The sequence below is a fragment of the Chanos chanos genome, chromosome 15, assembly GCF_902362185.1.
Source record: "Chanos chanos chromosome 15, fChaCha1.1, whole genome shotgun sequence".
NCBI lineage: Eukaryota > Metazoa > Chordata > Actinopteri > Gonorynchiformes > Chanidae > Chanos > Chanos chanos.
In genome coordinates, this window is record NC_044509.1 from 15,316,942 (window position 1) to 15,331,407 (window position 14,466).

Consider the following 14,466-nt stretch of genomic DNA (forward strand, 5'->3'; position numbering starts at 1 on the left):
TTCCACGGTGACAAAAGTTAAACAAAAGACAACCAAAAAAACACTCTGTGCTGCAATCAATCAGCCAATCAACAGCCTCCAGCTCGCTCTGTCTCCATCTCGCCACCAATCCAGAAAAAGAGGAGGACAAAAAAAAAAAAAAAAAGGAGGACAGGGCACATAACAGCACAAACAGTTGTGGAGACATTTTATAGCATAATTTAGGTGAAGTTAGCTTAGTGAAGTTTGAAGTATTGCATCGTACATTGTATGACACAAGGCCAACACTTCAAATTGAAACGGACCACGGACCTCAAAGTGCTGCATAGCATAAGGTGTAGCAATCACATCAAGGACAAGTACAGGACCATTGCTGAGTCAACTACAAGGCAGCATAGCTGTGAAAACTTGTCTGACCCAATAATAAAGAAAGCACAATCACTGTTTGCACTGAATGTCCAACAAGGGCCAATATATATTTGTACCATCTGCCACAGATATTTGTTTCCCTACCAGGTCAGGCTATGTGTGTTGTGGTAGGGTGAAGCCGAATCAGGGTTTGGGTTGCCCAAAACGCACCAAAAATAAACAAAAAAATGGCTCCGCCGCAAATAGCACGTAAGTGCAAGGTGTTTTATTTACAGTGCAACAAAAAAAAAATGGTCCCAACCAAAGTGAAGAAAAGTGAAAAAAATGTCCAAAATAGCAAATATTTACAGTGAAAGAATATGTATATATATATATTTACAAGAAAAAAAAACAAACAAAAAATATATAGATAAACAAATAAACAATAGATAAACCAATTGTAAGTCGCTTTGGTAAAAAGCGTCTGCCAAATAACTAAAATTGTAAAATTGTAAATTGTAAACAAACAAATCGCTACTTTCAATTCTCACTAAACAGCTACTCTCTGTTCTCCTGACTCCCTCATCTACAATGACCAAACAACCCCTTTTTGTGCTATAAGCCCCTCCCCCAGAATATACCACATTCGTTCTGTTAAGTTAAAATAAGATAGTCATTAATTATCCCCTCCAATACATACACATAATCACAAACACAAATATACACTCTACAGTAATTGTGTGTGAGTGTAACCTGATAAAGACGGTAACGGTAAAACAAACAGTAAAGACGCTAACAAACATTTAAGTGTAATTGGGGGTGTTTGTGGGGTGTTTTAAACTGTAAGATTGGAACGTGAATTGGAAATGTTTGTGTGTATGGAACCGGATAACCTGCTGCGTGCTTCGAGTGTGCACCCTCGAAGCTAACGCAATATGTTATTGGAATATGTGCATTATAGATATGTATGAATGACGTACACGTAACAAGACACAAACACGAACAAACACTGTACAATTACAGAAAAGTGGTTAGTTTGGGGGGGAGAAGGCGCCGCTCGCGGCCTGAGACAGAGCCCTCTGTCACATTACCTCCCTCCTCTTCTGGATTGCCGAAGGTCGGCAATCTGGAAAGGTAATCAGCCATTAGATTTTGCTTTCCTGCCTTATGCCTGATGACGAATTTGTAGGGCTGCAGTGCCAGGTACCACCTAGTCACCCATGCATTATGATCTTTCATGGTCTGGATCCAAGTCAGTGCTCGGTGGTCTGTGTCTAGGTCAAACTCCCGCCCCAGCAGATAATACTGGAGGCTGTCTAGGGGCCCATTTTATGGTAAGGCACTCCTTCTCAATAGTAGAATACCTCTGCTCTCTGGGCAGCAGCTTCCGGCTGAGGTATAGGACGGGACGCTCTTCTCCTGGCTTGCCCTGTGCCAGAACTGCCCCAACGCCCACAGCTGAGGCATCCACTTGCACCAGGAACCGCTTACCAAAGTCTGGACTTTGGAGCACTGGGGACGCACACAAATGTCTCTTTAGTGTAACAAACGCCACCTCACACTCCTCTGTCCATTCGACCGGGTTCTTGGCTGTCTTACTGGTGAGGTTGGTCAGGGGTGCAGCAATTGTGGAGAAATTAGGAATAAATCGGCAGTACCAACCTACAAGACCCAGGAATGACCTGACCTGTTTTCTGGTGCGGGGACGAGGGCTGTTCTGTATTGCCTCAACCTTATCCACTTGAGGCCGGACTGCTCCTCTGCCCACCAGGTACCCCAGGTATTTGGTTTCTGGCCTTGCCCACTCACACTTCTGCACATTCAGGGTGAGTCCTGCTTCCTGAATGCGTTGTAGAACCTTGCGGAGGTGCCGAAGATGGTCGTCCCAAGAACTACTAAAGATGACCACATCGTCCAAGTAAGCTGCACAGCAGTCTTCACAGTCCCGCAGCACACGGTCCATAGGTCGCTGGAAGGTGGCCGGCGCTCCATGTAACCCAAACGGCATCACCGTAAACTGGAACAGGCCCATGGGGGTCCTGAAGGCAGCAAACACCCGCTGGAGCTCAGCTCTCTAGCCACTCTCCAGATGCTCCTGGTCCGCACTCCCCTGCTGCTGCCAAGCCTCCAAGTCTCCTCCATTTTCCTCATCTGCCTCCACTTTTCTCACTAACATCACCTGCGCAGTCTGTCTCTCCTTCCATTCTTTCATGAGGTTCACATGATACACCTGAGTCTCCTTGCCTTTATCTGGGTGGTGAACCTCATAGGTGACTGGACCCATCTTTCTAGTGATGGTGTAGGGCCCCTGCCACTTTGCCAGTAGCTTGCTGGTGGATGATGGAAGCAGCAGCAGAACCTTCTGTCCTGGCTGGTACTCACGGTGCCTGGCATACTTGTCGTACCACAGCTTTTGAGCCCTTTGTGCCTTCTGTAGGTTTTCCGCAGCCTCCTCCCTATACTTCTCAAGACGGTCCCTCATCTGCAGGACATATTGGACAATGCCAGTCTCTGAAGCAGCTGATTTGGCCCCCTCCCAGCTCTTCTTTAAGAGGTCCAGTGGTCCCTGAACTCTCCATCCGTAGACCAGCTCAAATGGGGAGAACCCTGTGGACGCCTGGGGCACCTCCCTGTAAGCAAACAACAAGAATGGCAACCATTTATCCCAATTCTTCCCTGTGTCTGCCACGAACTTCCTCAGCATGTTCTTGAGGGTCTGGTTGAACCGTTCCACAAGCCCGTCGGTTTGGGGATGGTAGGGACTGGTCCTGATCGCCTTGATGCCCAACTGCTGATGTAGTTGTTGCATCAAGTGGGAGGTGAAGTTTGTCCCCTGGTCTGTCAAGATCTCCTCGGGAAATCCTACACGGAAGAACAACTGAACCAGAGCACTAATGATTTTTGGGGTCGTGATGGAACAGAGTGGGAAGGCCTCAGGGTACCTGGTGGCATAGTCACAGATGACAAGGATATACTGGTACTCAGCACTGCTCTTCTCCAGGGGCCCCACGATGTCCATTGCAATCCGCTGGAATGGTGTGGAGATCACTGGCAATGAGTACAGAGGTGCTCTGTCAGACCTGCGGACGGCACCTGTTTTCTGACACACAGGACATGTTATGCAGTAGGACTGAACATCTGTATACATGGAAGGCCAGTAGAACCGGGAACTTAACCTAAGATATGTTTTTTGCAAGGCTAGGTGTCCAGCCCAAGGGATGGTGTGTGCGAGGTGGAGGACCAGGGGTCTACATGCGGTGGGAACAACCAACCGTTTACCATTTTCTCCTTCAACATAAAGAATCCCATTTTCAACAAAAATACGTTCCCCACTATGACCCACACAGCTGCCCCCACCTGTACTTGCCTTCTCAAACATTGGTTTTAAAGACACATCAGCACATTGCAAAGCCCCAGTATTCTCAGGAATCTCCCATTCTCCAGCATCAAGCCCTGACACATCTGTTTTAGCTACTGGAGAACCCAAGTGTTTCTCCAAGCGCCGCTGACGGCGTGACTTTCTGGGCCCTTTGGTCCCGCCCTGGCACAGACTATCACATAAGTCTGGCAGTGGCTGCAGACCCGCCTTAGCTTGGGCCCTTGTAACAACAGGACATGAAATTTCCACATTCATTACATTTCCATCATTCAACACCAACAGATCAGATAACACTGGCAAATCTCTCCCCAAGACCATATCAGTAGGCAGGCTCTCAACCACCCCAGCATTTAACAAGTACATTTGATCTTTTATGTTGACTGTAATCTCCACCGTGGGGTACACCTTCCTGTCACCATGTACACACTGGACAGCAATTTTTCTACTGTAGTTCATGTTACCCTCAGGGACCAAGTTCTTTTTTATGAGAGTCACAGAACTTCCAGTGTCCACTAGTGCCTGGACAGATTGACCATTAACAATGATTTCACATTTCATATCAGAGCCTTCCCCCTCCCAACCAGGACTGTCCCCCTCCCTTGGCACATAACAGAATCCCGTCAGTTTAGGTTTTCTTACTGGACAAACAGAAGCCTTATGACCTGGCTGCTGGCAGTAAAAACAAACTAGCCCTTTGCTCATATTTCGGCTGCTATTCCCCTTTACAGCCCCAACCCCAACAGGGTTACCTCCTTTGTCCCGATTGTCCCAGGGTGTTCTGGGTGTTGCCTGTGGTGGCAGCACGCTCCTTCGACGGGCGTTCAGGTATTGCTGGGCTAGCTTTGCGGCTGTCAGTCCATTGTCTGGATCATGCTCTTTGACCCAGGTTCTGACATCACCAGGCAGGACGTGCAGCAGCTGCTCCAGGATGATCATCTCGCTGATCTCCTTCTTGGTGCACTGGTCTGGACGAATCCAACGGCGGTACAGCCCCTTTAGGCAGTTGTAGGTCTCGGTGGGGGTCTCTCCAAGTGGTGGGGTGGTCTCTCGGAAGCGCTGGCGGTAGGTCTCTGGCGAAATGTTGAATTTTTCCAGCAACGCCTCCTTAAGGCCTGCATAGGAGTTGGACCTCTCCTCGTCCATCGCTGTGTAGGCTTCCAGTGCTTTACCTGTCAACAATGGCACCAGGCGGCATGCCCACTCCTGCTCTGGCCATGCGCAGGTCCTGGCCATGCGTTCAAAGCGCAGGAGGTAATTTTCTATGTCCTCCCCTGGCTGGTAGATGGGCATCTTTGGCTCTTTGCAGTAAACCCTCTCAGCTGGGGATGGAGCGGGGCTGGTGTCTTGCTGGACAACGGGTGCAGTGGAGCGTCGGCGTGGTGTGGGTGTTGGGAGAGCCAATCGGGGACTTTCAGAAGCTGTTGTCACTTTTGTTGAGGTCTGATCAGGCTGAATGGGCACATCTGATGTGGTTGGTTGTGGTGTTTGCCGGATGATTGCTGCTAGGCCTCGGATCTCCTCCAGAAACCCTTCCTCCCGTCGTTGCTGGGCGGTGAGGAAGTCCCGCAGCAGCGCCACCATGCCTGACTCTGGGGCTGCGGCTTGGCTGGGAAGCCCTTGCTGTGGAGTGCTGGTTCTCGGACGCGCTCCCTGCCGCTCCGACTCCAACTCCTCCTCCACGGTATCCCAGCCCGCATCCTCTTTGGGGTCCGGCAGCTTCATCGTCTGGGACCGAAGGCCCGTCCTCCTCCTCACTGGCTGCACTGTTTTGCAGCTGACCATCCCACTTCTGACACCAAATGTGGTAGGGTGAAGCCGAACCGGGGTTCGGGTTGCCCAAAACGCACCAAAAATAAACAAAAAAATGGCTCCGCCGCAAATAGCACGTAAGTGCAAGGTATTTTATTTACAGTGCAACAAAAAAAATGGTCCAAACCAAAGTGAAGAAAAGTGAAAAAAAAATGTCCAAAATAGCAAATATTTACAGTGAAAGAATATGTGTGTATATATATATATATATATATACACACATATATATATATATATATATATATATATATATATATATATATATATATATATATATAAGAAAAAAACAAACAAACAAAAAATATATAGATAAACAAATAAACAAACAAATCGCTACTTTCAATTCTCACTAAATTCAATTCACCACTCAACAGCTACTCTCTGTTCTCCTGACTCCCTCATCTACAATGACCAAACAACCCCTTTTTGTGCTATAAGCCCCTCCCCCAGAACATACCACATTCGTTCTGTTAAGTTAAAATAAGATAGCCATTAATTATCCCCTCCAATACATACACATAATCACAAACACAAATATACACTCTACAGTAATTGTGTGTGAGTGTAACCTGATAAAGACGGTAACGGTAAAACAAACAGTAAAGACGCTAACAAACATTTAAGTGTAATTGGGGGTGTTTGTGGGGTGTTTTAAACTGTAAGATTGGAACGTGAATTGGAAATGTTTGTGTATATGGAACCGGATAACCTGCTGCGTGCTTCGAGTGTGCACCCTCGAAGCTAATGCAATATGTTATTGGAATATGTGCATTATAGATATGTATGAATGACGTACACGTAACAAGACACAAACACGAACGAACACTGTACAATTACGGAAAAGTGGTTAGTTTGGGGGGGAGAAGGCGCCGCTCGCGGCCTGAGACAGAGCCCTCTGTCACATGCGTATTCTAAAGACCCTGAGCTTGCATCCATGTGCTTAACAGGGACTTTTGTCCACGTTTGCGAAGACAGGTGTGCAGAGCAGAGTGAGTGCATAATGTCTGAAAGGAAAGAAGAGTGGATTTGTCATAGCTGTCATGAAAACCTGAAGTCCGGTCACCTGCCAGCTGCTGCAGTTGCAAACAACCTTGCACTTGACCCCATACCTGATGAACTGCAAGGGCTGAATGAACTGGAGAGACACATTGCAATTTTATACCTTTTGCTAAAATCGTTTCACTTCCAAAGGGTCAACAGCGTGCGATACATGGAGCAGTGGTGTGTGTTCCATCTGAAGTGGAGTCAGCTGTTGAGTGTCTACCTAGACCACCATCCGAATCGAAACGTCTCAGGGTGAAGTTGAAGAGGTGCTTACGGTACAAAGGTCATTTTCAATTTCAAAATCTGGACATGAAGAAGGTGAGGATTGCCTTACTTAAATTAAAGGAGATTCATTCAGAATACAGAGGAGTATCTTTACGAGAGCATGCAGAGGATGATTATGTTAAAACATCAGACTATGCAAGGGGAGAGGACAACACTGAAGATGTTGATGATGAAAAAATTGATGACCACAACAAAGGGCAAGAATGTCCAACAACTGAAGCCCCATCTGATCAACAGGATAGTGTTGCGCAAAACCATGGAATTGCATTTGATTCATGTCTCCAGCCAGCTGATGTGCGCCAACAAATATTGTCATTTGGAGATAATATTGACTCCATTGCACCAGCAGAAGGAAATCAACCCGTCAACCTTTTCAGAACTCTTAAATTAGAGTCCATGGCATTTCCGGTGCAATTCCACACAGGCAAGAACACATTTGATATATCAGAGCGACCAAAGAAGATCTCCCCAAGCAGATATTTCAATGCTAGGCTGTTCAGTGCTGACAATCATTTTGTCATGGACACGAACTACATTTTCTTTGCCCAGTTTGTCACAGAGATGCACCTTGCCATGTCAAGTATGTCCATTCAGCTGTGCAAAGGCAAAATGTACACCAAAGATGGATGCAGGATTACAACACGTTTGTTAAAAAAACAGCATGAGGTGCAGAAACTTAGCAATTGACCTGAATAGAACAATTCAGTGATTTCCATAGCCACTGTGTAACAGCACTTTACAGAGTCATCTTTGCAGATTTCAAATGATAAAAGGTGATAAAAGGCATTCTTCTTGTGTCTTAAGACTATTTGTATTAGGAAACTACTAGAAAACTGATGCCGTTGTCCTCATCAAAGCCACTGAACTGAGTGTTATGTATATTAACAACCTCCCATGATGGACCTGTTGAGAATTCAGTGAAATGAATTGCACAGTACTGTTGGAACTGCTGCCATAGACTTCTTTGTGTAACTACAGTGGTATACCTTCAATCACTAATAGTGTGTTTACTGAACTGATCTAAGGTGTGGCAGTTTTCTCTAAGGTTTGGTTATCCAACGATACTACTCTCAGGAGTCAGTGAAATTTCTTTAGAGAATTAATTAAAGGTTCGTTACATGTGTCTTTTATATGGAATGTTCTATGCAGATAAATAGTTAGTTCTCTTTACATATTACATCAGATGTGACGTGTTGGGAATCAGTCGGGTTGCTGTGTTCACTATCATATTAAAAAACTCTAAAATGAACAACTACAATACAATAGCAGTTCAAAATATGTCACTACTTGGTCAAGGTTACACACAGTGACTACATTTACCTGCAGCCTCATTATCCTTTAATAAACCAACTAATAGCTTGATCAGTACAAATGATAGGCTATAAACACCTAAAACAGAATAGAGGAATATGACTGCGCTTGATCCAAACAAAAATTCTATCCGAACAAAAAGGTGATGTACATTCTCAATAATCTATTCAACAGAAAGATATTAAGCATTAACATCCACGTAAACACTTGAACGCAACCACTTTCATATGTAGAATCTTACGTGCTTTCTGCGCACGTTCTTTTGCGTCACACAGCACGCTGACAAAACATGGTAATTGTGAAAAGCTGGCCTTCTGACAAAATGCATTTCGAGCTGAAAGCTTTAGAGGAATAAGTTCTTTAATTGGTGACTTCACCATCCCCTTGCTCGGTCATCCAACTGAGGATTAAAGCTACTTCTGTCTTATTAGCACTGACCTGCTGTTGTTCTGGAAATGTTGACACCAAAAGCTGCTCTTTGCCAATACAAGTATTGTGCAAATAAACAGATACTGTAAGCAGATGTAAATGCTGCAAAAGTGACATTTGGTGTGATATTAGAAGAGAAGGCCCACAAGCAGTTAAATCTGATATGTTATCTGATACTTTCAGATAACATAGTTGAATGATGAATAATTGAGGTGGCAGGTGATGTAACCCAGGAACTATAAAGAGGAGTATGAGAGAGCTGCTTTTATGTATTAAAACTGGACACTAGTGGTTCCACCCTGAGTTGGAGATACAACAAAACAAAGACAAAGCAAACAACAAAACAGGAGAGAGGAAAGGTAAGCAGACTCAGAAAACAATGAAGGGTGAAAGGTAGTAGCATGGAGACAGACAGTAACAAGAGAGGTGAGGAGGAAAGAGAGACAGCCCAACTACAGATAGCAACAGTATGAAAAAAAAATGACCAACAATATGAGAGAGAGAAAGAAAAGGCACTGACATCAGCATTGAATGAAAACAAAACGACAGATAGGAAGAGAGTAACAAAACACAGACAGTAGCTGTACAGAGGACAAAAGACAACAGGAAAGAGACAGACAAGACACAAGACACCGTCTCTAGTATATGCATAAAATTTAATTCTTTATGCTTCATGTGCACCAAACAGCACAATACAGCTTTTTCTAAATTACTGAGACATGGATTATTACCCTTTCACAAGCAGTGCACTAATGCTTTCAAGGTTATCAACTGATTCCCTGAAGGGCTACATCCCATTATAAAAATGTATGCAGTTCACTGTGAGGTGCTTTGGCTGAGTGTGTTAACCAACTAGCATGATATGCCTCTAACATCTGGAGATGTCAGTGTTTTAGGTTTGTTTAAACGAAAGCCTTAGATGATCTGGGCTCTTAATTTTGTCTCAGATACCTTAAAAACAGCGCATTCAGTACTGTTAAAAAAACATTCTTCTCAGGGAGAATTCCCCCTAGCTCCCTTACATTGCTCTGGGCCAAACCATGTCTTCTTACAAATGCCCCTGCCTCTCATAGTATCAAACATCCACATTTGCCTAATTTTTTGCTTTGCTTACTGTCATCAAAACTCTGTGTATGTGTAGCAGAGCTATGTAATATTCCACTTGCCACATACTGTTTATCTATTTGAGCCCGTGACCCCGCCCCTCGTGCCTATACAGACTTGGGAAGTAAGACTCCGCCCCTTCTTCCCAGTCTTTTAACCGGTAACAGAGGGGTAGGTCGAAAAGTTTAATCACTCATTAATTTATTCAACCTTATGTTCCAAAATGATATCTAAGTTATTTTGTTTATTATTAATAATATTTTATGTAATATTAAAGAACACGTTGATGAAATATAACGTTTTTATATAGTTGTTTATAGTGATTAGCAGATGCATATCAGCTGTTTGACCGGCTGTCGCTGGGCAACGCAGCTAACATTTCTTTTTTTATAGTGTTTTCCTGTGGTTTCGGTGTTGCTGGAGAGTGAAGATACTGAAAGTGTTATTATTGTTGTCAGGTACATTTTAATTGTTTCATACGTTATTTTTATACATATATAAGATTATATAGTGTATATATAGTATCATTAGTTTTGTATATGGCCCCTTCTTCCCAGTCTTTTAACCGGTAACAGAGGGTGTTTTCCTGTGGTTTCGGTGTTGCTGGAGAGTGAAGATACTGAAAGTGTTATTATTGTTGTCAGGGAATCTACGAATAAACTTCAATGATCACAAATATCGACTCGGAGAGGTTATTAAACGGACAAAAAAATACACAACGCAGAGTTAACGATACATGAAGAATCAAGACCGTTACATATGCTTGCAGTATCTCTTATGGGGCATACCTCCGTGGTAGTTTAGACACTGTTGCATTGTGTTTGCACACAAGTCACTGGAAGCTCACCTTTAAAATCAGGCCAGTATTCTTCAAATTTAATGTCTTTCAGCCTCACGCATGTCAAACCAAGAAGTAAATTCTGTCATGACCTGAGAAGAAAAATAAATGTGATTAGGCTAGATTTGCATAACCATCTGACAAAAATGCAACTAAACACCACTAAAATTTTCACGGAGCATGGTTATTAGATATTTGTGCCTAATTTGGCGCAGAAGCACATTCCATAGGACAAAAAAACATTTTGTTAAATAACAGTGAACAATAGAAGTTGGCTGTTAGCTACCAAGAAAACGTACTTTTGTTGTATTCTGTAGGCTACATTCGCGTGCGCTCACACCCGCCAATCCAGCCACACGCACACACACACAATAAGCCAGACAACGTCTGGACGTTGCACGCCAGCCCAGCTTTACAAACTAGCTTTTTTACCACTTAGCTAGCCTTCCAGAGAACGTCAGTTTTAGGTTGATAGCAAGCCAAAACCCAAAACTTTGCCACCTTGTACACTTAAATTAACATAGGTGGAAGACATTTCTGCAAAACATATGCAGAAATGTTTCATAGCCGACATTACCCGCAAAATGTTTTGTAGCAAACACATATTAATCATAGCCCTTACGTTTGTTTGCTAGTAATGATAAAGTCCAAACAGCCGTTGAACTCTGTCAACTAGCTATGTCTGGGTACAATGTTACGCTTTCTCCAATGTAAAAAAAATCTGGATAACAAACAAATAAAAAAGAGATTATCCATCGTCTAAGAGCACCATTTAACTAAATAAATAACAACATGGCTAATTACTTACAAAAAAATCACCAAAAACACGTTAGCCTATTGGCAACTTTTCAATGGCATTCACCTGTGCAGGATAATATTTAGACTGCTCTCGTGGCAGACAGGCACATTGCAAAAACAGTGGGGTGCGCACGTGTTGAGTTTTCAACTCTGTTCTCCATATCTATAAAGGATCACGCACAAGATATCTTTGAATGCAGTCGATTTTATTCTCTCTCCCTCTCTCTTACGTACATGCAGCACTGAACAATTATTAGTAGCCGTTCCATTTTTATAGTCAATGTCACAAATAGAACGTATTACACATAATACATGCGTATAACAAAAAGCATCGTCGTAAACCATTTAATAGTAGGAACAAATAATTTTAACAAATTATACCTTACAACCTAACAGACAATATACCCAATATTATAACTGATGAGAGCACATAACTTAACAACACGATTCTCTTGATAATTCAAGTGCCAGAAACCCTGAGGAGTCGAGAGGAACCGTTATTGTTCGTTTGGAGTGCATGATTCCTGACTCTTCTCTCGCGCCGTAAATGAGGACTGATGTAATTTTGCAACTTTTGTAGTAAATTTACTTATAGAAATATATATTTTAGAAATGTATATTTTTCATCTTCCTGCGTCAGCTTAATGAATAAGAGACTGAATCACCGTTTTAACAGCAGCAACAACACATAAAAAAGTATAATTTTTTCAAATGTCTGCAAAGTTGCACTAGATAAGAGTGCCTGTTATACTGAATAAACACATAGACTGAACTAAATCAGCATGGCAGTGGATTTAAATGAGTTTAAAATTAAAATTAACTTTTTAAAATGGAGATTGAAGCATATTTTCAATATTTCTGTATATCTCTAACACTAATTGTCAGTCATACCTCAGAATGACAATAGCTTGTCTGCGCCATATTCCCACTTCACCGTGCTTCATCAAACCCCTCAGAGCAAAACTGCCAAACACATATGGTTTAATTAAATTAATATTTAAACATTAATGATCCTGTAGGGAATACCATGATTTGGTCTTTTTGCTGCACTTCTGGTCTGTTTTGGGGGGATTATTTTTAGTGATTGCTTAACCTTAAGTTAAAATTGATCCAACCATTGACATATGAAGATGAACAGATTGCTCTGGATTTGAGTTTTAATTAAAAATTATTATTAATTTGTTGTGCCAAAACTGTCTTCTCTTTCAAAACACAGGTGTTGTCAAAGTGTATGCAACCACTTTGAGGATACTTCAGCTGAACTTCTATTAAATGGATATTCAGGGGGTTTATTCGGGCTCTTAACTACTCTGGAATCACTATGCCTTTATCTTTATACATTTTGCCTATTCTAACAGCAGTCTCTACTCATCTTCAAGGGATATTTAAGGCCTTTTTAGATAAAGTTTAGATATCAAAGACACAGTATGATGCATATGTACATAAATATTCACGTTCACACACAAGCTCACAGAGACCCTTCTAACTCTAAGCAGATTCAGTGTCGCCATAATGTTGTTATTTCATTTCATCAATCACATCTATTACATTAATGTCACGTCCTAATCCTAACAGGATTCCTAACTGGGGGCCTTCTGTTTGTTTATTTGTTGGTTTTCTTTAAAATAGATCTTGGTATTATGCTTTTCTCAGAAACTTCACATTATACAGACACTGGCCAAAAGTCACAGCATTATAGTTACTCATAGGAAAGAATGTACCTGGCCCATAGAGGGAGTACTTGTATTTTTTTTCACTAATGATATGTAGAGTACTCACAAGGGTATCATATTTTGTACTAATGAGCTTTCGCTTACATGATGTTACTCTCTAAGGAATTTTTCCACATCAATCTCTTCATGGTCTTCAAAACAAATTCACACTAATTAGTGAGTCAATTAACACCCATCCCTGCAACATGAGAGCATTGTATTGAATGACACCTTCATGCTAAGCAAGAGATGATGCAACTCTTGGCAGTTATTTCATCCACAAAGGTGTCTAATGCAAGGTCAAGTCAGTTCAGCTGAATGACAAAGGTTAAAGTTATGGTTTTACAAACTGTTTTCATTTGTTTGCTCTGTTCGATGTCTCAGACTGCAGTTAAACTCCACAGACTGTTGACAGTTTTTCACCTAGTTATACATAGAAACAAAACAACTGAAATAAATTTGACTTCAAGGTGCTTTTATTAAAGAACTGAGATCAACACTTCTTTACTGAGACACAAGAATAAATTCCAGTGATGTTTACTGAGCTTCAGTTTGTTAAATAAGTGAAGAAAAAACAAAGCTTCTCCCAGGCTCCACGTGTGAGGATGTATATAGATCAAAAACAACGCTTCCTTCCAAAATAAAGTGAGACAAAGAGGCGGATGATTGATTGAAGCTTTGTGTTGAGGAGGCCCCCAGATGAAGAACTGCTCTGGCATAGGAGCAGCAGTGTTCACCCAGGTATATCGATTAGATTGCAATGAACATGTAGTATAGGGCTTGAGATGATGGATTTACTGATAATAAACACAACTAAACTTCAAGAAAACTATCCATAAAATAAACTACAAAGTCTCATTCTGCCACCACACTCTCAGCTGCATGGGACATCTTCAAAGTATCACACATTTGCTGCCATGGCAACAAAGTGCACATCTATCCATGCCCTCCTGCACACTTTGTCACATGATTGTAACTGCCCAGTAAGCAAATACACTAATAAAATCTACAGTTGAATGCAATTACAAACCTGGCCACCAGAGGCATAAATGTTTTAGACAGCACAACACTCCTCACCTGGTATTGGGCTCAATACCATTCTTAAAACTCAAGTGAAGCATTATCACATTCAAGGCGCGTGGTGACATAAGCACCCCATTTCTTTAGTAAGGCTTTGGTGACCTTCAGCTCAGGTCTTCTGACCTTTCCATCACTGTCAGGATGGGCTTTAGTGACAAGACTCAGGGGTAGTAAATCTCCTTCCTTCATGTTGGGGTCTCTCTTGCCTCCTTTCACCTCCATCATTCCAAAAGGCATTGGCAAGATGTTCAACTCATCTCCACCGCTGATGGTTTCTGACAGTTATTTTATGGAGTCTTAGGTTGGACATGGCAAGCAAGTTGCAAGCAAGTTGCTTTAAGGACTTTGAT